The sequence below is a fragment of the Macrotis lagotis genome, chromosome 8, assembly GCF_037893015.1.
Source record: "Macrotis lagotis isolate mMagLag1 chromosome 8, bilby.v1.9.chrom.fasta, whole genome shotgun sequence".
NCBI classification, from domain to species: Eukaryota; Metazoa; Chordata; class Mammalia; order Peramelemorphia; family Peramelidae; genus Macrotis; species Macrotis lagotis.
In genome coordinates, this window is record NC_133665.1 from 161290100 (window position 1) to 161312894 (window position 22795).

The 22795-nt window shown below is 34.8% G+C and overlaps 1 protein-coding gene across 16 annotated transcripts in view; it reads left to right on the top strand.

Annotated features, from left to right (window-relative positions):
• Positions 1–22795, top strand: part of FOXP1 (forkhead box P1) — a 671450-nt gene that overhangs the window by 234842 nt on the left and 413813 nt on the right. For all 16 annotated transcript variants that reach the window (XM_074198735.1, XM_074198737.1, XM_074198738.1 and 13 more), the window contains one exon: positions 19664–19758. The gene's annotated coding sequence lies outside the window, so the exon portion shown is untranslated. The remainder of the gene's footprint in view (positions 1–19663; positions 19759–22795) is intronic.

Below are 22795 nucleotides of genomic sequence, written 5' to 3' on the forward strand. Positions count from 1 at the left end.
TACTGAAATAAACCAATGAATACATGAATTAAACACACACACATATATACAAAACCACACACACACACACACACACACACACACACAAACACACACACACAATAAATTGGTATATATACCAATCACTCCAGTGACTCAGGGAGACAGAATCTGTTTTATATTGAGGTGATTTATAACAGGGCTTCCCAGTATCTGCTATTCTAACATTATCTAGCATTATCTAGCTAAGTGGTACAGTGGATAGAGCACCAGAACTGAGGTTAGGAACACCTGAGTTCAAATCTGCCTTCTCATATTTCCTGTGTGTCCCTGGGCAAGTCACAACCATGTTTCCTCATTTTTCAAATGAACTGGAGAAGGAAATGGCAAAACACTCATGCCTTTGCCAAGAAAACTTCAAATGGAATCATGAAGAGTCGAACACTACCTAAACAACTGAACAGGCATTGTTTTATGAAATATAGACCACATAAGGATGCAACCAGTGTGATCAGGAAATGGACAGAATTCCCATTTTCAATAAAATACTGTTCTCTCTGTTTTCAATAAGATCTTATGAAAAAATGTATCTGTAAAGTAATATACTTTCATTGTTATTTTTGTAGAAAGACTTCAGATTTTGGGGTTTGGGGGATTTAAAGATTATCCCTTTCCCAATTATTTTACTTCCCAAATGCTAGTTGAGACAAATACAATGTTAAGAAAGAAAAGTTTATGTTACTTTAGATATTTTTACCCAGCAGAATGAAAGTGTTTTTGTCCTAATTATATAGTGAGTAGACTTAGTGAGTAGCTATGACCAAGACTTTTTTCAAGCTATTGTCAAGTGACTTCTGCCATGAGAAATAGAAAACCTCACTCTTTGCAAAGGGGCCCCTGCCCAATCCTCCTAGTCACTAGTCCATATTTGGGGACCTTCATCATTTCAGGAGACCACCTTCTATTTCTTTTTCAAGGGAAGGTCCCAGAAATGCATTTATGACCCTTCAGTGCCACCTATTGCTCAGGCTTCCACCAATGTGAAATAAATGCCCTTGAAGAGAGCTGTCAATGACAAATAAAAATAATGGAATGACATTATTCATTTCTTCCCACTGGTGGTAAATAGGATCTTTGAGAGATTTCCACTAGGAGAATCTATTCTGCAATTGTCCAATATTGGCATTGATAATTTTAAAAAGTTGCATGTAAATAACTTTCTCAAGTACTCAAACTATTCAAACTAAGTAAAATTTGGTATTTAGTCTCCCATCTCCAGTCTTTTGCACTGGCTATATCCCCCTTGCCCTAAAATACTCTCCCTTCTCACTTCTACCTCTTAGTTTTCTCTTCTTCCTCTAAGTCTCAGCATAAATCCCAAATCTTATAAGAGATCTTACCCAATCCCCTCATCTGCAAGACATTTCCCTTTGAAATTGCTGTTCATCAACTGTTTGTTTGTGTTTATGTATATATACACACACACACATATATATATATATGTGTGTGTGTGTATTTTGAACTTAATTATTTACATGCTATCTCCTCTGTTAGAATGTGTATTCTTTAAAGGTAGAGACTGCTTTTTTTTAACCTTTCTTTGTATCCATAGCCCTTAGCCCCCAGAGCCTGATACATAGTAGTCACTTAATAAATCCTTGTGAATGATTCAAAGACTTAAGTGTTCTCTATGTCTGACCTTAATCAACCAAAAAAATTGTAAAAATGACAGTCATTATAGGTTCCTCCACTGAACATATTAATTTTCTGAGAGAGCCATGTGGACAGTATTTTGGTGTCCCACCCCTTTTGTTTTAAGAGACCTAGTTGGGCATCACAGCCTTCCTCCAAATCCCCACTCGAGAAAGATTTTATCAACTTAATAGGGATTCTTGACATAGACTATTATTATAATACTGTTGCAATAGTCAAATTAGGTTCTTCACATAGTTGATGTATTTTTAAAAACTTTATTATTTTGGGGCAGCTAGGTGGCATAGTGGATAAAGCACCGGCCTTGGAGTCAGGAGTACCTGAGTTCAAATCCGGTCTCAGACACTTAATAATTACCTAGCTGTGTGGCCTTGGGCAAGCCACTTAACCCCGTTTGCCTTGCAAAAACCTTAAAAAAAATTTATTATTTTAAAAGTATGATTCAGTAAAAAATGGAAGCATGTGGAATGTAAAATTAATAATTGAATTGATATTTTGATGGCATTTTCAAGTTCACAGAGAACTTATCCTCTTTTATCTTGGTTGAGCCTCATGTCAGTCCTGAGAGGAAAGTAATTTAGTTACTTCCATTTTATAGTCGAGGAAACTAAGTCTCCGAGAGCTTAAGTAACTTGCCCACAGTCACACAGCTAATAACTATAGGAAACAGAATTTAAATGTAGGTCTTCCTAACTCCAAAACCAACCTTCATGCATGCTTACTTTAGTGGAAGTATTTGTATTAGCATGCTGTACATGCTATGCTGATCCCATATCTGCCTTCTCTTAGTTCTTTGTAAGAATAGTTCTCACCTATAAGGGTACAAAATGATGAGCAGAGGTGTTCTGGGTGTGACTTCTCTGGTTTTTACAGTGATGGAGCTGACATATGGTCAAAAAAGCTTTGAACAGATTCTGAAAAACTTAAAATTCACATAAATGACATCTTTTCCTTTCAGCCTCAATTATGCAAATGAATTATATTTAATCTGCAGAATCACCTGAGGCCAACTGCAGGTATACTAGTTGCAGAACCCAAGAAATGACGATCTGATCAGATAAAATTCAATAATGAGAGGGAAAAAAACATTGTTTTCTAGCCATATTTCCAAAAGTTATTGTTCAGCATTTTCAAATCCTTATTTTAAAAATACAGGTAAATTCTACTAGGATTTTTTTGAATGTTAATCACAAAGGAAGGAAAAAATGATGAATACCATTGTATCATGTTTATAAGACTCAACAATGGTAGTTGTTACCCTGAGCTAACCAAAAACAACTCAATTTGATGATGGAGTAAGTTGAGATAAAAAGAGATGGAGCTAGCTTCACCTGGGGATAATGGTTTAATTTTCGAGGTGAGCATTTAGACTTTGGAAATCAGGGAATCAGCAAATGTCAGGACTGAATTTGTTTTTATTTCTAGACTTAAAAATGATAGAAAATATATTGATACAGATTAAACTTAATTCCATTAAGAGCATATTATTTACCCATTTATTTTTTCCCAGAAGCAGGTGATTAAGCATCTATAACTCATTTCTCCAGAAAAACCTGGAAAACTAAAGGTCCTTTTCATGTAAATAAAAAACATGGAACCACTTGGCTCTGACAGTTCCTCCCTCTTTCTTGTTCCTCACTGAATGTAAGCTCCCTGAAATCAAAGACCACTTAATATTTGTTATTATATCCCCACTGACAGTTTAGTGCCTAGAATATCATAAGTGTCTAATAAATGCTTATTTATGGATTAATGAGATTGTCTCCCAAAAAAGTTGTGAACAAGAAAGCAATTGAACTATCAGTATACTTGAAAAAAGAAGATTACTCTTATCAAGTGTTTAATAGTGGAAAAATAATTTGCCTTTAAAAAGATAATGCCTACTCAACAAAAAATATCCCTCAACGTCATATGTGTATAAACATGATATCAAGGAATGTTTTTATGCTTAGCAGGCTATTACTCCTTTCTGTGCCTCACTCTCTTGGTCTCTCTTTTTGGGTGTATATATCTACACAAATATACATAAAGCAAAATTTCTCTCATGCTGTAAAAATCTAAACAAATACATTTTTCAAAAGCATTCATTTCAGAAGTATGAAGGAAGAACTTTTTTAAATATTAGAGATCATGTTAAACTTAATTTCTATTGCTGGATATAATTTTTTCAATGTTGTAATTTGGAATTAATTTGGAATTAATCAAGAAATCTATGTTGATAAGGACTTTAAAGATCATCTCAGCCAATAAACATTTAAGGACTTCATATATACCTCTTCTTCTCCACTCCCTCCCGTTACCTATACTTGTACTTATTTCAAGTACTTTAGACATAAAGTTCAAGTAATGGTAAAACCTGATCTCTTGTCATATGGTCTATCAAAGTGCAAGTACTCGGTGCTGAACCCAGCCTTGTCTGTTCTGGTCCTTTATGCTTTGAACTCCCCAGTACATACCTACTGAGTTGAATCTTCAGATCTGGTGACTTTTCAAAAGGACCAAGGAAAATGAATCCATTATGTTTTTTTCTTACTTTCAGCTTTCCAACACTAATAAATTAATATAAATTACAAGAATTTAGTGGTTCATCTGGGATACTTGTCAACATTTATATTTTCTTAGGTAAGGGATAATTGAGAATCTGGAATTTTCATTTGTATTCAGCCAATATTGTGCTCAAAAGATCCCAGAATTGTCTTCTCTACTTCATCTAGTTTAATTTGTTTATTTGGATAGTATGCTCTACAATCCTGTTTTTCAGGTTAACTTAATGTTGTTAGGCCATATTGGGGGGAGAAATCAACAACACTCGAAGCTAATTTCTCTTCTTAATCTATATCATTGGTTGTATATAGAGTAAGTTCGTGTTTAATCCATGTCCTTTTTCTGAAATTCAATATTGTTTCCAAGTATGAAATTGGAGTATTTTACTTGGAAAAATGATTTCATTTCTTCAAGATGGAGCTATCTCAAATGTTCCCCTTTGTACTTTTCATTCTTTATTTGGGGATGCTTCCAAGTTCTCAGGTATAGAAGTTTTAGAAACTTACTGTCCTAGAGTGAACTTTAGAATTCATTAGAAGGATGTTCTTATTTATTTCCCTCTCCAAATTCTGATTTATTCAGAGTTAAGTCAGATGTTTGTAGAAAAATATTTTAAAGTACTTTGTTTATTTAAAAAAAAAACCTCTTGTAGATCTTTAATTTCAAACATTTCTTTCTGATCCTGACTTCTGTGTTTTCTTGTTCAACACTTTTTTCTTTCAATGTATTACCCAAGGAAAAGACCCTTAAGTTTTTAAAATGTAATTTACTTTTTCACTCAACAAAATTCTATTTTCTCTCCCTCATACATCCCTTCAATGGATAGACAATAACAAGAACAAAATCTTGGTAACATACGGGCATAATCAAATAAAACAAACCCATTGTCCATATCAAAAATGCATGTCTCTATCTACACCCTGAATCTATTACCCAGGATGGGGGTAGCACGTTTTTTTTTCCATTTTTGCAAGGCAGTGGGGTTAAGTGGCTTGCCCAAGGCCACACAGCTAGGTAATTATTAAGTGTCTGAGGCTGAATTTGAACTCAGGTATTCCTGATCCCAGGGCTGGTGCTCTATCCACTGTGCCACCTAGCCACCCCTGGTAGCATGCTTTTAAAAAAAATATTATTTTATTTTTAGATCCTCTTTGTTCTCTCTCCAGCCCACATCCTCAATTGAGAAAACAAGGAAAGAAAAACTTCTGTTACAAACATTTACAGTCAAAGAAAAAAAATGTCCGTCTCAGCCTTGTCCTTTCCCACATTTCTTCCCCCGCCCAAGTCTCAATGTGCACTCTTAGTCCATTGCCTTTCTATCAGGAGGTGGGTAGTAGCATGTATCATCATCAGTCCTCTGCATTTATGTTTGTTCATTGCATTGATTTGAGTTCTTAAATCTTTCCAAATAATTTGTCTTTTTTAAAGCTATTAATTATATTAATTCTTCTCCTGGTTCTGCTATTTTGATTCTGCATTAGCTCGTGCATATCTTCTTAAGTTTCTCTGAAACCACCCATGTAATCATTTTTTAAAATAGTTCAGTAGTATTCCTTTATGTTCATATACCATAATTTGTTTATCCCTTGCCCAAGTGATGGGTTTTCAGTTCTTTTTCACTTGAATAAGAGTTGCTATACATTTTTTAATATATAAAGGTCCTGGAAAAGAGATTCCAGACCCTATTTCAGTTATATGACAACTGAGCATAAGGTAAGGCTATCCATCCTATTCCATAAATAACTAGAAGCTCTTTTCTGAAGACCCCTTGAGATGACATTTTATCCCATCTCTTCAGTTGTAAAATCATTTATTATCAGTCCTTTTGTATTTTCCTGTTTGAATCACAAACACATCCTTTTAAAAGTGAGGTGGGCACGTATGAATGTTTACAAAATTACTGTAAAGACTTGATATTTAGAAAGAATTTCAGAACTATTATCCTGGGGTAAAACACTTAACCTCCCTTAGTCCTGTTTCCTCACCTGAAAAAAAATGAAGAAATTACACTAAATGGCTACTAAGGGCCTTTCCCTTTAAAATCTCAGATGAAAAAATCAAAGCAGGCTATCTTAGTGTTTTTTTAACAGATTATGAAAATTCCAAAATTCAGCAGATCCATATGTCTAACTTGACTCTTGGGTCCTCCTGAATTTGAAAATACCAACAAGTAAGGCTGTTATTGTCATCATAATTAAAGATTTCATCCAATTACATATATGGAACAGGCATAATACTTCTTCCCAGGGTCCCAGTAACTCTTTGGCTATCTTTAGTTCAACGAGAACTTCAATTTATCAGTTCTAAGCTACTTAGTTGCTTTAAAAATTGCAAAAAAGTATCACACAAGAGAATCTTCGTTTTGCAAGTGTATAAAACTCCTTTGTTTTTTCTTTCACTATGTTTCCTTAATGAAAAATTGCACCCAAAAAGACATAGTACCTAGAAATGATCTTCAATGAAAGCAGACTCATTCCATAAGTTTTCTGATGTGAAAAAATGTACACCACTGATATTTGGGGGAAAAAATTGAACAGTTTGTTGAACAGACGGGTGCTTTAATTATGGTGGTCTAAATTTACACACATTACAGTGGTATTTTGCTACATTAATTACCTTACTTGTCAAGAGTAACAGGTAATTACCACATCAAATCACCCTCATATGGTACATGGAAACATAACTTATTTTAAAGGATACTGTAAACCAAAGTACAACCATTGCACATATTTGCCTTTCTAGCAGAGATAGTCATCCTTCCATTTCACTCCAAGGGATGACAGGCAACCAACCCTGAACTCACCTTTTCCCTCCCATAATAACTTCAGGCAGAGAACTAGGGAATATATATATACCTTATCCTTTAGAGAGGGAACATTTAGAAAAAAATGGAAATATTATATATGCATATTATATATCATATGATTGTAAAAGTTATTTTGCATTTCTTACTCATGGATCATGTAATTTTATAGGGACACTCTTTGCTCATATTCCTTGAAGAGCCATCTCATGTTGAATTTGAAATAGACCTCGATTCAAATTCTGAATAAATCATTTAATATTTATGTGATCCTGGGCAAAGAAGCTTAAGTTCATGGATTCTCTATTTCATCACAAAATCTAAGTAATAAGAATATATCTACCTGTTGTAGATGTTTTGAGATCTACAGATAATGTATATAAAGGGATTTGCAAAACCTTAAAATGCTATATAAATGTAACCCATTATTATTATTGTCATTGTTGTTCATACTTCCAATCATTCTGATCAGTGTTCATTTCTCTGACTCACTGGAAAGCAGCATTTGGCTCACATTTCTTGGGAGGTGCAGAATTCCATGTCTACACATTAGGTTATTTGCCCTTTTCTTCTCTTGTAAGCCAATGTCAACCTATGTGAAAATCATGTTACAATTCCAATGGAATGTTTCCATTGTAACTGTGTTAGTGCTTTGAGAGTATAGAATTTCTATAGCAGGATAAGGCAAATATTTCCCCTTTTTTGTTGCTATGGCATAGAAATAAAACTATGTAATCTTTAAGGTGTGGTGCAGAGTATGCACAATAATATAATGTGGGTGTATGATCTCACAAAGATGTGTCCCCTTTTTAGTGAAATACCTTGACCCAATGTGGTTAGTGTGATGTCCTTACAGGTGCTGAGCAGATGAGGCCACTTTAGGAGACCTTGACTTAAAAATCACTTTAATAGCAACTTTCTTCTTTTCATTCAATAGCATAAATAAGTGGTGCAAGAAGTAGGAAGTTTAAGTCTACAACGTGGCAGAAATTTCAGGGCAGCTAAATAACAGGCAGGGCTTTGGGGAAGTTGAATAAGTCACCATGAATGTAAATAGATCAACATGAAGATAATGTTATTTCAGGGGGATTAGCACAGCATTCCCCTTTTTTCAGAACTTCTCACATTCTACCTGATATCTACACAGTTCCATCAGAAGAGCTTCCTTCCATTAATTTAAGAATTCAGTCTTTATTCAGTTGAAAAATCTCTCTAGGATTTGCATGAACTGATGATGAGTGAGTTGAGCAGAACCAGAAAAACACCGTACACCCGATCAGCAACACGGGGGTGATGTTCAACCTTGATGGACTTGCTTGTTCTGTCAGTGCAACAACCAGGGACAATTTTGGGCTGTCTGTGATGGAGAATACCATCTGTATCCAGAGGAAGAACTGTGGAGTTTGAACAAATTTCAAGGACTATTCCCTTTAATTTAGGAAAAAAAAACAGATATCAGATATCTTATTGTCTGATCTTGTTATCTCTTATACTTTTTGTTTCTTCCTTAAGGATGTGATTTCTCTCTCATTACACTCAATTTGATCAGTTTACAACATGGAAACAAGATAAAGACTGACAGATTGCTTTCCTCGGCGGGGGGGAAGCAAGAATGGGAGAAAAATTGTAAAACTCAAAATCTTTAAAAAGAAAAAAAGAAAAATCCCCCCAGGAGCTATAACTGACCTGTTCTCAGTGTCAAACTTTTATCCTTTTGGGGGTGTGAGTAGCATTTTTAAGAGTTGTTTTGAAAAGGGGTAAGTATAAAGGTGCCAGGCAGCACCTGGACAGAAGTTGGAAGAATATGAATTACTTTAATAAGGCCCTTGGTCATGTATGACTAAATAGCCTCTGAGGCGCCTTCCAGCTATAGGACACATGTATCTGTATAGATAAATGCAATCAGTGTCCAACTCCTTTCATTGGAAACTGCACATTTGTGAAGAATTCCATATTTTCTGGAAACTTGGTTGGTTAAAAGTACAGAATGAGACATATAATTTTCAGATGTGAAAAATGTGTGGATTTGTTGCTTGACCATATTTAGGAGGGAATATTTTCTGGGAGGGAATAATCAGTAAGAAATTACTATGGTAAAAAAAAACTATCAATAAAAACATTTTCAACTAAAATATGAAACAAAGATATTTTGGAAATAGAGAGTGAACAGATTCTACTGAGGGGGAGGGAATGAGGACCAGGATGGTGACTAGAATGGTTGAAAATGAATTTTGTTTCAGAGATAGCTAGGTGGTTTGGTGTAAATAGTGTTTACCTTGGAGTCAAGAAGATGGGAAGTTTTTGTCATCTAGCCCTTGAATCATTTAACGTCTTCCAACCTCATTTTCTTCACCTGTAAAATATGGATACTACTACTTGTAGAGAGGATCAAATGAGCTGACAGCTAAAATGCTTAGCAAACCTTAAATGTGCTATGTAAATTTATTGTCGTTTTTCAATTGTTTCAGTTCTATTTGACTCTTTTTGACCATTAGGCTTTTCTTGGCAGAGATTTTGGAGTGGTTTACCTTGGCCTTTTCCAGGTAATTTTATGGATGAGGAAGCTGAGGCAAATAAGGGGTCAAATAGGTGGTAAGTATCTGAGGCAAGATTTGAATTCAAGATTAATCTTCCTGACTACAGATCCATTGCACTATTCATTGTGCCACTTAGCCAACAATATAAATGTTGGCTCTTATTATTTGTCCATTTCTCCCAGTGCTGGATACAGTTGGCGCTTAATAGAGGTTTATTGATTGATTCACACTTTTGCTTAGGGTAGGCACTGGTTTAAAGACGATCACAATTCTAACTATAGGGGATGGGATACAAATGTTTTATAACATATTTTTCCATCTTCTCTGGTGTTTGCTGATATTTAAAGTAACTTGACTGTCTTCACAACAATCATGTCCTTTATTGCCAAGGAGATGAAAGATAATAAAAACAATAACTTTCTCTGGTCTTGGAGACGATGCTGCCTCCTTTTTATTTATGCTCTTTTCTCTCAGAATTTGGGCAAGCATCTTTAGTAAGAAGGAACTGCTTCTTTCTCTATTCTTTCAATTTGGTTTAGGGAATTTGGGAAGAGTTATGGAGGAGTTGATACTAATTCATTGTAATAGTCATATGACACTGGTTTATTTCATTTTGGCTTTAATTAAAATTATTTTAATGAAGAAAAGAACCTCAACCTGAAGGTATTGCAATTTACTCTCACCACATTGAAGAAATGGAGAGATTTGCTTCAATTACATTTAAAAACATTTTTTGTATCTGAGTTTCCTGTATTTGAATCCAAACCATAGTTGTTTTTTTTTGTAAGTCAACACTAGCCCTCTGAGTGTCAGTGTAATGCCTTGCATTCCTCTTCTATGGTCTAACTGTGGTCCAAAGAGTAGCCCTTATATACCGGTCCTCCATGTCCTCCATGATCATTTCTTTGACTGTTTGGATAGGAGGTGGTGGATTGGGAAGATGGCAGATTCTTTGTGATGTGTTGGCAGTAGGATTTTCTTGAGATGATGACAGGTGGTAGATAATAGTTCCAACTGTGTGGGGAAATTATGTCCTTCAATGCTGATGAGGTTTTTTTTCCCTTGTTAATATTGCTTGCATTGATGAAAGATGCTTATATCAAAAGGTGGTGGATTGTTCTATCTGAGGAAAGACAAAAGATCATAGATTTAGAAAAGATGAAAGTCACATATTTCCCCTCATGGAATTATGCACACAAAATGAAATTTTACCTAATTTGATACTAATTAGCATGCTTTGGCAATCATAATTGTTACTTAGAAGCAAGTTGATGATGTATCTTTCCTCTAAGCCATGCAGAAATGTCCAATTTTGCCTAGGGCAAGGGTTCTTAACCTGGAGTCAGTGACCTTGTTTTTAAAATATGTTTTAATAACTTTTGTTTGATTGTTTTTCTTTATAATTCTGTATATTTTATTTTAAGATTTAAAAAGTATTTTTCTGAGATGATATCCAAGGACTTAACCAGACATCCAAAGGTGTGCCCTGTGATGCACTCAAAAATATGTTATAAATTCTGTTTATGGTCTCTTTCAGGTAGCCATTATCTCATATTGCTAACATGTATAGCATCATGTAGAATGGCAATTCATAATTCTCATTTTGGCGGTGTTCATAGGACTAGACTTTTAACGTCCTGATTCATTCTCAGCCAACTAATATTGATTAAACTTCCAGATCAAGATTTGTAGTAGATTTAAAAAGAGTGCAATTCGTAGTGCCCTTTTCAAGTAGTATAGGTTCTATTTGGGAAGGAAACATAAATAGTTTTATATGAAGTTTTTTAAAAACTGTCGCTGTTTTAAGTAACTAGAGAAGAGAAATAGTAGATCCTCTAGAAGTTCATAGAAAAAGGGAAATGATTAGTATGGACTAGAATTATTGTAGAAAATTTCATGGGAGAGTAGCTACTTGAGATGGGCTTTGAAGAATGTCTAGAATTTGCTAGGTAGAGGGGAGAGGGTGACAGATTGGGGGAATACAGCATAAACAAAAGTAGAAGAGTGGAATTGTGTGTAGCATATCTGAAAGATAGGAAAACAGCCTTGCTGGAGAAGAGTGTTTGTTTCAGCAAGAATAGAATATAAGACATAGTCAAAAGCTGCAAGGGAAGAGACCAAGGATTTATAAAGTTCTCAATTTTGCACCAGTAATTGTGTGAATTACTTTTTTGATCCTCACAGCAATTCTACAATGTGGGTACTGTTTTTAATCCCCATTTTCCAGTTGAGAAAACTGAGGCAAACAGGTTAAGTGATTTGCCCAAAGTTATACAACTGATAAGTGTCTGAGTTCAAATTTGAACTCAGGTCTTCTAGACCTCTAGTCACTGCACCAATAACAGTGGAAGATAATACCACTTAAATTACCTTTTTAATATTAAAAAAAGACAAAAAACTTTCCCCAAGTAGAGTATTGTTGAGGGCTTTCTGTATGATGAGTTTGGTTTGACAATAGTGTAGTTGAATTTTATCCCTTGCTTATATGGTACCATGATTTCAAAGTTGAAGACCTTTAAGAAGCAAGGATATGGAGAACAGATGGTTGGTATTTGGGGGGGGGTCACAGAGGCTAAAGGAATGAAGAGTTCAGGGAGCCATGAGCCTGGATGGCTGGAAAATGTTTTCTGAGCCTTCTTAAATCCTTCAATTACTCACTGCCACAGTTCCTGAGAGGATAGAGCTGAAGGTTAACATCTGGGGAGAGGGAGTGACCAAATCCTGACTACAGGCAGAGGAATCTTGAGGTGTAGCTTTCATTTTTGAAAAACAGGTTTCTTTTACACCAGCATTTAAATACTCTCTTCCCTCTCACTCTCTGTTTTCTTTTACTCTTGATGGATACTTAAGGACCTATTGATCATAGTACTTTGGCCACTGTCTCTGCTAATCTTAGACTTTGGGGACTTATGGAGATGGGAATTTGAGAAGTCCAAAAGATGAGCAGAAAGATTCAGAAGCCCCTTCAAGGAATTGAAAAGATCCACAGTGATTAGATTTTCTAATACTGGAGGTATTAGATACCAAGTCTGAAGTGAGTTCAGAGTTTGTTTGTTTTTTTTGTTTTCTGTCACAAAGTTGCCAGATCAACATTTTTAAAGGATAGATCTGTCCTTGTTACTCTCTTTCTCAAGAATCTCTAGTGTCTCCCCTTTCGCCAAGGATCAGATAAAAATTTCTCTGTTTGATATTTAAAGCCCATCACAATCTGGATTCCACCTCTATTTCTAATTCAGCTTTACCTTGAAACCAGTCTGCCAACCCACCCACGTACCCACACATATCCACCTTCTAATCAAATTGACCTTTTAAATAGGCTGTTCTCCATATAAAACATTCCATCTCTCAACTCTGCCACTTTTTTACATCTCCCACAGTTATTGGTGCAGTGAACATTCCCCCTTCCTGCAATGCTCACTTTCTTCTCTTAGAACTTCCTTCCTTAAGAAGCTTTTGCTGATTAACTCCCTTGCTACTTACTCCCAATGGCTGGACACTTACATTTATCTTCTATTTATTTATCTGAAAATGTGTATCTCTGTAGTAGACTATAAGCTCCCTTAGGGCAGGGCCTATCTCATTTTCTTTATATAGCAAGCATCTAATATTTGTTGTTCCCTTTATTGCTTTATGGTCTTGCTCTGTGAATTTGAGGTAAATGGTCTTAGTTGCCTGCAAGGGGAATGAATGAAGAAACTTCTGTGACCTTAATCCTAGACTCACTAGGTGAGAGCTTTCTGCTTCCCTTGGACACCAAGGGAGAGAATAGCCAAATATTTACCTTACATCCTGTGGGAGAGAGTGTTTTGTTTATAAGATGCCAGGCAGCATGAGTCTATTGGATTGTTTCAAAGAGGGAATGCTTCTGTTAACTTTTATGTTAATTAAAGGATAAAGATGATGAGACATCAATGATTAAAAGAGAGAAAACGAAGTGATAAAGTATCATTTTGAGTAGACATTTCTTTAGTTCATTGAAAATTCCACCAAGATGATACAGTCCAAAAGTGAACAGACTCCTACTCAAAATGGTGTTGTTTCTTTGAAGACTTCAACTATTTAAACTCAATTTAAGTGGAGAATCTCATTAAAAATACTTCTTCAATTTAGTTAAATGGCCTTTTAGGTTACAGCAAGGTCCTGTTAAAAGTATTATAAAAATGCAAAAAGTTTTACCAACTTAATTCATATATCTTAAGCCATCTTAAGGGCTCATTGATTATAGCTGATAGAACATATATGCTAGATGAAACTATGTTTGAGAATCATTTATATTTGTGTGACAAGGCAGGGGAGGTGGTAGTTGATGGCATTTGTCTTATCAGTCTTGCCACCAAAGAAAAAGTTGAAATTCCAACAAAACCATACAGAAACAAAGTGATTTTTGAAAAAGCCACATCCTAGAATTGGCAAATAAAGGAGCATAAGATCATGGAGAGAGATAGAATTTTTAACTAAACCATCTTTAATGAAAATGGGCATTCTGATTGGCAAAAATGCTTGGTTGAGCTTTTTCAAAAAAGCTCATAAGCAAGAACCTCACCCAGTGTCTACCCTACTGCAACTCTTGTAGGAAAAAAAAAAACAATTTTAAAGTCTGTAGAGTAGAATTAAAGAATCCACTGCCATTGGATTAAGAATTGAAAAAGAAATGATTTCCCCCAAACTCCCAGCAAAGAGATATTTTTAGCCCAAAGTTCAGCTATAATGCTTTTCAAAATTCCTTTTGGTAGCCACCACAATTTCAGGGACACAGAATACCTCTTCCTTTGATAGCTTCTATGAAAGCCTCTTTTAGCATGTGATTGGGAAAAGTAAAACATTATATCTTAAAAAGGAAAGCCTTTGAATATGTTCTTCTTGTTAAAATGGTAGTAAGCTTATTTGTTCAAAACAGCTATGATATTTCAATGATATTCACTGCCTCTCTGATATTTTCATAGGCTCCTTGCCCTTCGTGAGAGAAGTAACTAGATTAAATTGTTTATATTTAAATGTTATGAGCTGAATTTTAAAAGTGTCCTTAAAAAGAGTTTTGTAAGGCATAAAGCATTTTACATAAATGTGAGCTCTTCATTATTATTATTAATCTCATTTTCTCATCATTTTGCTTCAATTTAGATGTAAAGGATCTTTAAAAAATGTACTCTTCCATTTTTTTTATATTTAACTTTCTGCATACTGTTCCACAGGTGGATAAAACAATTGCTTTTAGTTGGAAAGACACTGGAAACATCCCTTTTTCAATATTCATGAACTGTTGTTGGAATAGTCATGGCACCACAAAATATGGCATCCTTGGGGCAGCTAAATGGCTCAGGGAAGAGTACCAGTCCTGGAGGCAGGAGGACTTGAGTTCAAATCTGCTCTCAGACACTTAATAATTACCTGTGTGGCCTTAGGCAAGTCACTCAACCCCATTGCCTTGCAAAAACAAACAAAAAGAAAAAGAAAAAGAAAATAAGCATCCTTTGGCTAGGAGGAATCATTAGAAAGAGAGTCTGATAACTTTATTTCCAGACTCAATGAATATTTCAGCATTTGGAGACATAATGATGATTTATAACAATTTCTAAATTTATAACAATTTCTAAAGAAATAATTTCTAAAGGAACTTGGTTAAGTAAATACAAATTGTTTTGGCATATGAATCTACTTTACCACATGTTGCATGTCATTTAGACATTTTAGCATTCTAAAATTAAAGCTATATCTCAGAATGAATAAATGTAGAAATCCATGCAAAACTAATTTTACGTATAATGAAATTTGTATTACAGAAATATTCTATCACAAGTTTATAGCTATTTAATTCATATAATATTTATTAAAAGACTACTAAGTGCTAGGTATACAAAGACAAAAAAAGAAGCAGTAGTAGCCTCCAAGGTCTTATGGTCAAGAGGCAATCATATGAGGTAGATCACAAAAGATAGAAGACTTTAGGACAACATATATACATATATATATATGTATATATGTGTATATATATATACATACATATGTATATAAAAAGAAAGGCTAGAAGGTTGAATTTGAATATAAGGATTCTAAAAGGTGAAAGATGATAGAGATGCTATATTCTGTATTGGAGAAAATTTGGACAAAGACGTAAAATGGAAGGTGAGAATTTCTGTGAAAGCAATAGTAAGGAATTTTGAACGAAATTTAAGGTATATGAGACTAAAATAAGATCAGTGCATATAAAGGTAGCTTGGATTCAGATTGTGGGGTTTTTTTAAATCTCACACATTCACATTTTATCGTAGAGTCACTAGTGAGCCATGGAAGCTTCTTGAGTAAGGAAGTCATATGTTTATATCTGCACTCCAGTAATATCAGTGCACAGTTATGTGGAGGATGGATTAGGAAAGGGAAATATTGGTTGCAGGGGGGGGGTTAATAATGTCATTATTGAAAGAGTCCAAGTGAGAGATAATGTAATCCTAAACTAGGGAGGTGGATATATAAACAGAAGGAAATAAACTGAACTGAGTGATAATATGGATAGAATCAACTGAATGAATATTGGGGAGGTAGACAAGTGATTAAGCCAGAAATATATGTGTAATTGTGAACATGAATGACTTGAAGCATCATAGTATCATAGCTTTAGAGCTAGAAGCAACCATCAGCATCCCAGCATTTTCGTTTCACACATAAAGAAACTGAAGACTAGAGGAGTTAAATGACTTGTCAGGATTCATATATAGCCAGTTGCAGTCTTGAACCCAGATCCTTTGACTCCAAATAAGTAGTCTTACTATCATTTAAAGTTACTGAAATAAGGAAATTAATCAGAGAGATATGTTTCTGTAGGTAAGGTAGGGGGAAGTAGTTGAGAGGGGTTTGAGGAGATAATGAATTCTGTTTGGGAACATCCAGATGGAGATGTTCAGCAGGTAGTTGGTAATGTGTTACTGGGACTTAGAAGAGAGATGAAACAGGGTTTGTGGGGTGTCTGAGTGTGTGTGTGTGTGTGTGTGTGTGTGTGTGTGTGTGTGTGTATTGTCTGCATACAGATGATATTGCTGATTGCTAAGACAGAGTGTATGGATAAAGAAGATATACTATGATTTGTTCTGATGCTTTATTAGATCAGATGTGAGTGGATGGTAAATAGTGGAAGGCTTTATTTCTAATGGCAGGAAGGTCATTTGTTGAAATGAGTTTTATATAATTTAAAGGGCACATATTACCCTGTACTACCACAGTATTCTTTCCCATTCTTCAATACCTTTAATACAGCTCACCTTTTTTGAAGTTATTCATTTGAAATTATGATTTTATAAGTATTTTAGGATTATAATTACCATAAAAAGAAGGATAAAATTTATCTTACCAAAATAGAAATTTAATTTAAAATAGAAAGAACTTTGGTATAGGATTTAGTGGGCTAGAAACAAGATCTAGGAGAGAATGTGATAGTACATTATATTGATTTTTTTAATCTAGTATTATTTCAACAAATATTTGGTGAAACAAACCAATTATTTTACTGGATTTTTTTTAAAAAGGAACATTACCATGAGGCAATTTTTTTTCTCTTCCAAGATCCAGCCAAATTATAAGGGAAAAAATAATTTGATCATTTAAGTGTGTCTGAACATTCCAAGAACAGTTTCTAGGTGTCTTTTACTTCTATAATTAAGTTGCTAAATTGAATAGACTACAAGTCAGATCATTTCTATATTTCATGATATTCTAAAATAGGATCTTACCTGGATCTTAGCATCCTTCATTCTGAAGACAGCAGACATGAATTTATTGACTATTTTGTGATGGTTTTGGGTGATTGTGATTTGACCATGTTGGTTTTTATAAAGTACAGTTTCTTCCTTCTTCTCAGTAGTTCACTGTTAAAGCTGCATATTTTCTATTCAGGAAACACATTTTAATCATTTAGCATCTCAAACAAATGATGGTTAGTATTTTGAAAATAAACACTAGTATTCTCATTAATGTCTATGTTGGAATAATTAGTAGTTCCCCATATACTCTTAGGCAATAAAAGAAAACCTGCTTTTCATTGAAACGACAGGTTGACAGAAGCATCTTGGAGTGTGGTCATTAGCGTGCCTGCAATCAAAATCATGTTATTGTGTCAAATTAGTTAGTTGTCCCCTTAGGAGGGAAGTTGGACCTACAAATTATCCTCCTACATTCATGGAAACCATCTTTTTTTTAAACCTCTGATCAAGTGTGAACAAATTATTAATATGGATCATAAATTAACTAGTGTACAGGCTTATAACATTTTACAAGTAGATAATAAAGAAGAAAGTTTTCCCATTACATCGTACTTATTTCATCCCTGTAATTATTGTGCCTTTGCTTAGGAGTGTACAATTGATTTCTTTTTGTTTTAGAGTAAAAGTGCATAAAATGTTAGAACAAGTGTTTAGAAAATGTAGGACCAAAAAAAGGAAGCAAATGTAAATCCATTGAAAACAATATAATTAACTTTGTTATCTCATTGCTCTGATAAGTCCTTGACAATAGTCCTTCTTCTGTAGTTACAGTTGTTCATTAATGAGTTCTCCAATTAAGTTGGATAGATTACAGCCTTTGCCAATGAGATTTATCTAGAAAAAGTATTTACTTTATTTTATTTTTACCATATCCTTACCATACTATAAGCCTCTTTGTAAAAGAGGAATGAGACTCACTCTTATGAATGTTAAATCCTATTCAAGTATAAAGAACTCATTGGCCAAACCATGTGTTGCCTGTAAGAGATACCAATAATTAGGGATATAGTCATAACTATTGCCCAGATTATGGGTACTGAGTGACCACACCAGTAGTTGGTTTCTAGATATAAATGACTATTCAAATAATAAAACTCAACTCTTCACACACATCTTCAATTTTTTTTCTGATTGTTTTTGAAAATTCACATTCGCATTCATGGGTTTGTTTCTGCTTTTTCCTGTTGAAAGAGAAGATCAGAATTACCACACACACACACTCTCCCCCAACCACATATACAATAAGAAACCTACAGTCAATGCTTTCTATTCATTTTATCGTTACATTCTCCCACCTACCAGAGAGTCTCTTCTGTAATCTTGAGGGCTAAGTTGTATTATCGACTTCAGAATCAATGTAGAACAGCCTAGCATGCAAAAAAGCATGTGATAGAAACTGATTCACAAAAACTTTCTGAAAGTGCTTGAGAATTAGTTCATCCATCAGCAACTTTAACTTACTTGGAAATGGATTTAGTAAATACTCTACTAATAATGTAACTGAACTAGGTTAGCCGCACGTGTATACTTGCCAGTAACTCAAATGGAAACCACCATAATGTCCTCTGCCCTTTCATTATGTTTGGGACACTTGAGTAATAGTTATTCACTGGAATGTGTAAGAATGAAGAATATAACTAGTGGGGAAATGCTTGATGGGTGGTTGGGGGGGATGTTTTTTATTTTTTATATTCCTGCTACTAGTCATTCTCAGATGTAACTGGGTAGGGAATAATAACTTGGCAACGTTAAAAGATTGAAGACCTCTGCAGTCCACTAGGATTTCAGGAGACTGATAAGGGAGCACGCTACCTATTTCTCAGTAAAGAGGTGATCAGTTCAAAATGCAGCTAGACAGTTTTGAACTTGGCCTTTGTGGTTATTTGTTATATGGGTCAGCTTTGTTTTTCTTTTTCTCATAAATGGGAATAGGAGAAGGAAGGGAAAAATGAATGCTCTTTTTTAATTTAAAAAAAGAGAATTAAAAAAAATAACATTAGCTCAGACTCACTTCTGCTGAATTAGCAAAATAAAACATTTGCTTCATTCTACTAGTGAAAATATTTCATGAGAAACAATGCAGTTTGGTCATATGTATTTTTCCTATTTCCTATTTTGATTGTGGGAACTTTTATTCTGTTTTATGTTACTATATTTCTAAGGGCTTCTTTTACATATATTACAAAGTTTAAATAAAAGGTTAAAATTATTTTAGAACTAAAGATATATGATTAAGCAACATCAAAATACAGGTGTTTGTGTGTCCTGCCTATAAGAAACCCATCACTGGACCAACAGCTTAATTGATCTGACTTCTTTTTTTTTTTTCATTGCAGTGTCTAGCTGTGTGTTGCTGTCCTGTTATATTATGTATGCCACACAACAGTGATCCCCGACCTTTTATGGCTGTGAGCCACTTTAAAAATTCTGGGTAAGTGATGCATCTCATGCACATTTCACATTTTGTAAATACTATAATATATGTTTTATTCCAGATGAGAGAAGATAATGTTGTAAGGGCTCCACCAAAGAAGTTCACCTCTTATCATGAATTGTAAAGTTGACAATGACATAGATGAGTTCATTGTCTCTTACCACTAAATAGTTTATATATTATTTTAGAGTAGAAAGATACTAAGAATGCAGAAGATTGAATTGGATTGTTGTCTTCACCATTTCATGGAACTGGCATTACAAATTTTGCAGACTCCTGTATTGAAACATTTCTCCTAGTGAACCATCCCTCCCCCACACTGGAATCTAACCCCCATCCTCCAGTTTCTCTGATTCCTATTATCTAGCATTAGTTCTCTAAACACAAATATGATCCTTTTTTTTTAACCTCCATTGAGTTGCTTTACTCCTCTATAGACCTACTCTAACCCTGACCACTGCCTTCTCTTGCTAACTTTACTAACCTCTTCATAACCGTACCCTTTCCCATTCTTACTGACTGTGTATCCTCAAATATTTTCTCAAATAATCTATTTCATGTTCCTAGTTTCATTGAAAGAAGGCTTTTCCCATTGAATATGATGTTACTTGAAATGTTTTCCAAAGGAGGCTACCTCTTTTCCTTCTCAAAACTCTTGCAGGGACAGATTTTGATAATTTTCCCTTTTACTCCCTTCCCTCATTAACCTTTCACCCTTTAGAATACTACAGTATCATCACAGCACCTATCTTCTCTTGCTATTGTCCTGGCAGTTCTGAACTTTCTCTAGGACTTAAGTCTCTGGCTTATTTTGAGTCTCTGTACCATCTGCCATCATTCTTGAGACCTTCAGTATTTATGACCCTTCTGAAATGTTTACTGCACAATTCTTCAACTTTCTCAGCTCCAATAGATTTCACCTCCATCTTCAGTTAGATAGCAGCATGATTAAACCTTAGATTTCAACATCTGTTGAGGTATATCTTCTTTATCCAAGATGTTAAACTTGAAAATTCCTTCTACCATTCGCTTCTATCCTTTTACCTCTCCCTTTCTTTGTTCTGATAAATCCTGAACTTTATAACCCCATCCAACTAACCCAGGTTATTTTCTTTTTCTGTTTTGCCACCAAGTTCAGTCTTGACTCTATTTTCAACTACATTATAGAATCATAGACCCATGAATTTAGAGCAAGAATTCAGAGCTAAAATAAAATTTTGATTTTACTGGTGAGGAAACTGAGGCACAGAGTGATTAAATGAATTTACATGCCAGCTTCTAGTTTCATGTATTCCAAAACTTTTAGTCTCCTGTTTACTAATCCTGAATTCTGGCTACCCCTAAATATCCTATTTTGTTGTTTCTGAGTGGCTGAACATTGATGAAGGAAGTCACAAAATCATACTGATTTTACCCAGGACACAGTTAGACCACAAAACCTCAGTTAGCACCTGACTGCTACTTGACTGTCTTGTTATAATTCTGTATTTATTGATCATTTATATCCCCCATGGTGATTTCTCCAAACCATTTTTGTTGGCTGTAATTTTTTTATTGTTGTTCTTCTAAAATTTATCACAGATGTCCTAGAATTCTTTTTAACTGGGAAAATAGAAGTCATCTGATGGGACTTCCCTCAATTAGCATTCTGTGCCCCTAAAAACTTTTTTTTTATCATAATTCTCTCCTAATTGCCTTGTGTTTTAGAGAAAGAATTGTCATATTCCATTGCTAAAGTGAATTTCTCATTCTCTGACTTGGATTCCATGCACTCTTTCATACCATTTTGCTGTATACATCTCCAGTCTCTTACTTTCCCACAAGCTCCTTTGCACTGAGTCCCAGGACTGGGTTTCTTAGCCCTGTCCTAAACAAAAGTGTCCAATCAATGTTTCTTCTCTCTGTAACTGCTTCTCATCTATTGTTTCTTGCCTGGCATAGTTCTTGGAGAAAAGCAAGTGTATGTCCAAGATCTTGACTTTCTCACTATCCACTCTAATCTTTCTGCTTTCTCCATTGAGCTCCATTTCTGCATCACCAATTGCCTATTGGGCATTTCAAGTGGGCTATTCCATAGGGATCTCATTATGGCCCAAACAGAACTCATTGACTTTCCCCCAAGCCCAACCATCTTTCACATTTTCTTATATTAAATGGGGCTATCACCACTATCATTCCAGCCTCTTTGCTTTCCCCTCCGCTGACATACCTAGTCATCTGCCAAGTTTTGCTGTTTCTGCCTCCCCAGCATCTCTTTCATATGTTTCCTCCTTACTTTCTCCCTACTCCCAGCCACTGTCTTAGTTCATTCATGCTCTCATCACTGGTCTATTGCAATAATAGTTGGTCCCCCTGAGTAATTTTCCTTAAGCACAATTCTGACCAGCTAGCTCACTTCCCTACTCAATAAATTCCAGTGTTTCCCTATTTTGGGAAGCAAGATGGTGCTGTGAATAGAGCAGTACATTTGGAATCAGGAAAACTCATCATCATGCATTCAAATGTTAGGCAAGTCCCTTAACCCTGTTTGCACCAGTGTCCTTTTTCTGTAAAAGAGGGATATGTGGTATAATCATGACTTCTAAATTCCCTTTTATTCCCCCAAATTCTATGATCACATCCCAATCAAGTAAAAGTTCAGGCTTCTTTGTCTGATGCATTCCACTGTCTACTACCAACTTACCTATCTTTTTTTAAACTTAAATATAATCTTGTTCATTTCCACCAATTCTTTTGGCTAGAAAAATTAGTGTGTTAGTTATTTTTCCATGTTTCCTTAACTTTCCTAACTTTTTTTTCCCTATCATTCCCTCTTGATAGCTTTGCCTCAAATAATTTCTCTTCCTAAGGAAATCCTCTATCCTTAAAGAACAGCTCAAATTCTAGCTCCTTCATAAAACCCAACTTGATCCTCCAACTTAATAAGAATCTTTCCTGCTTCATTGTCTCTTAACTTATATCTTGCATCTCATTTTTTATTATGATTATTTGTTTGAATTGTAATATATTATGTAGTATGGTGTTGTATTATAGT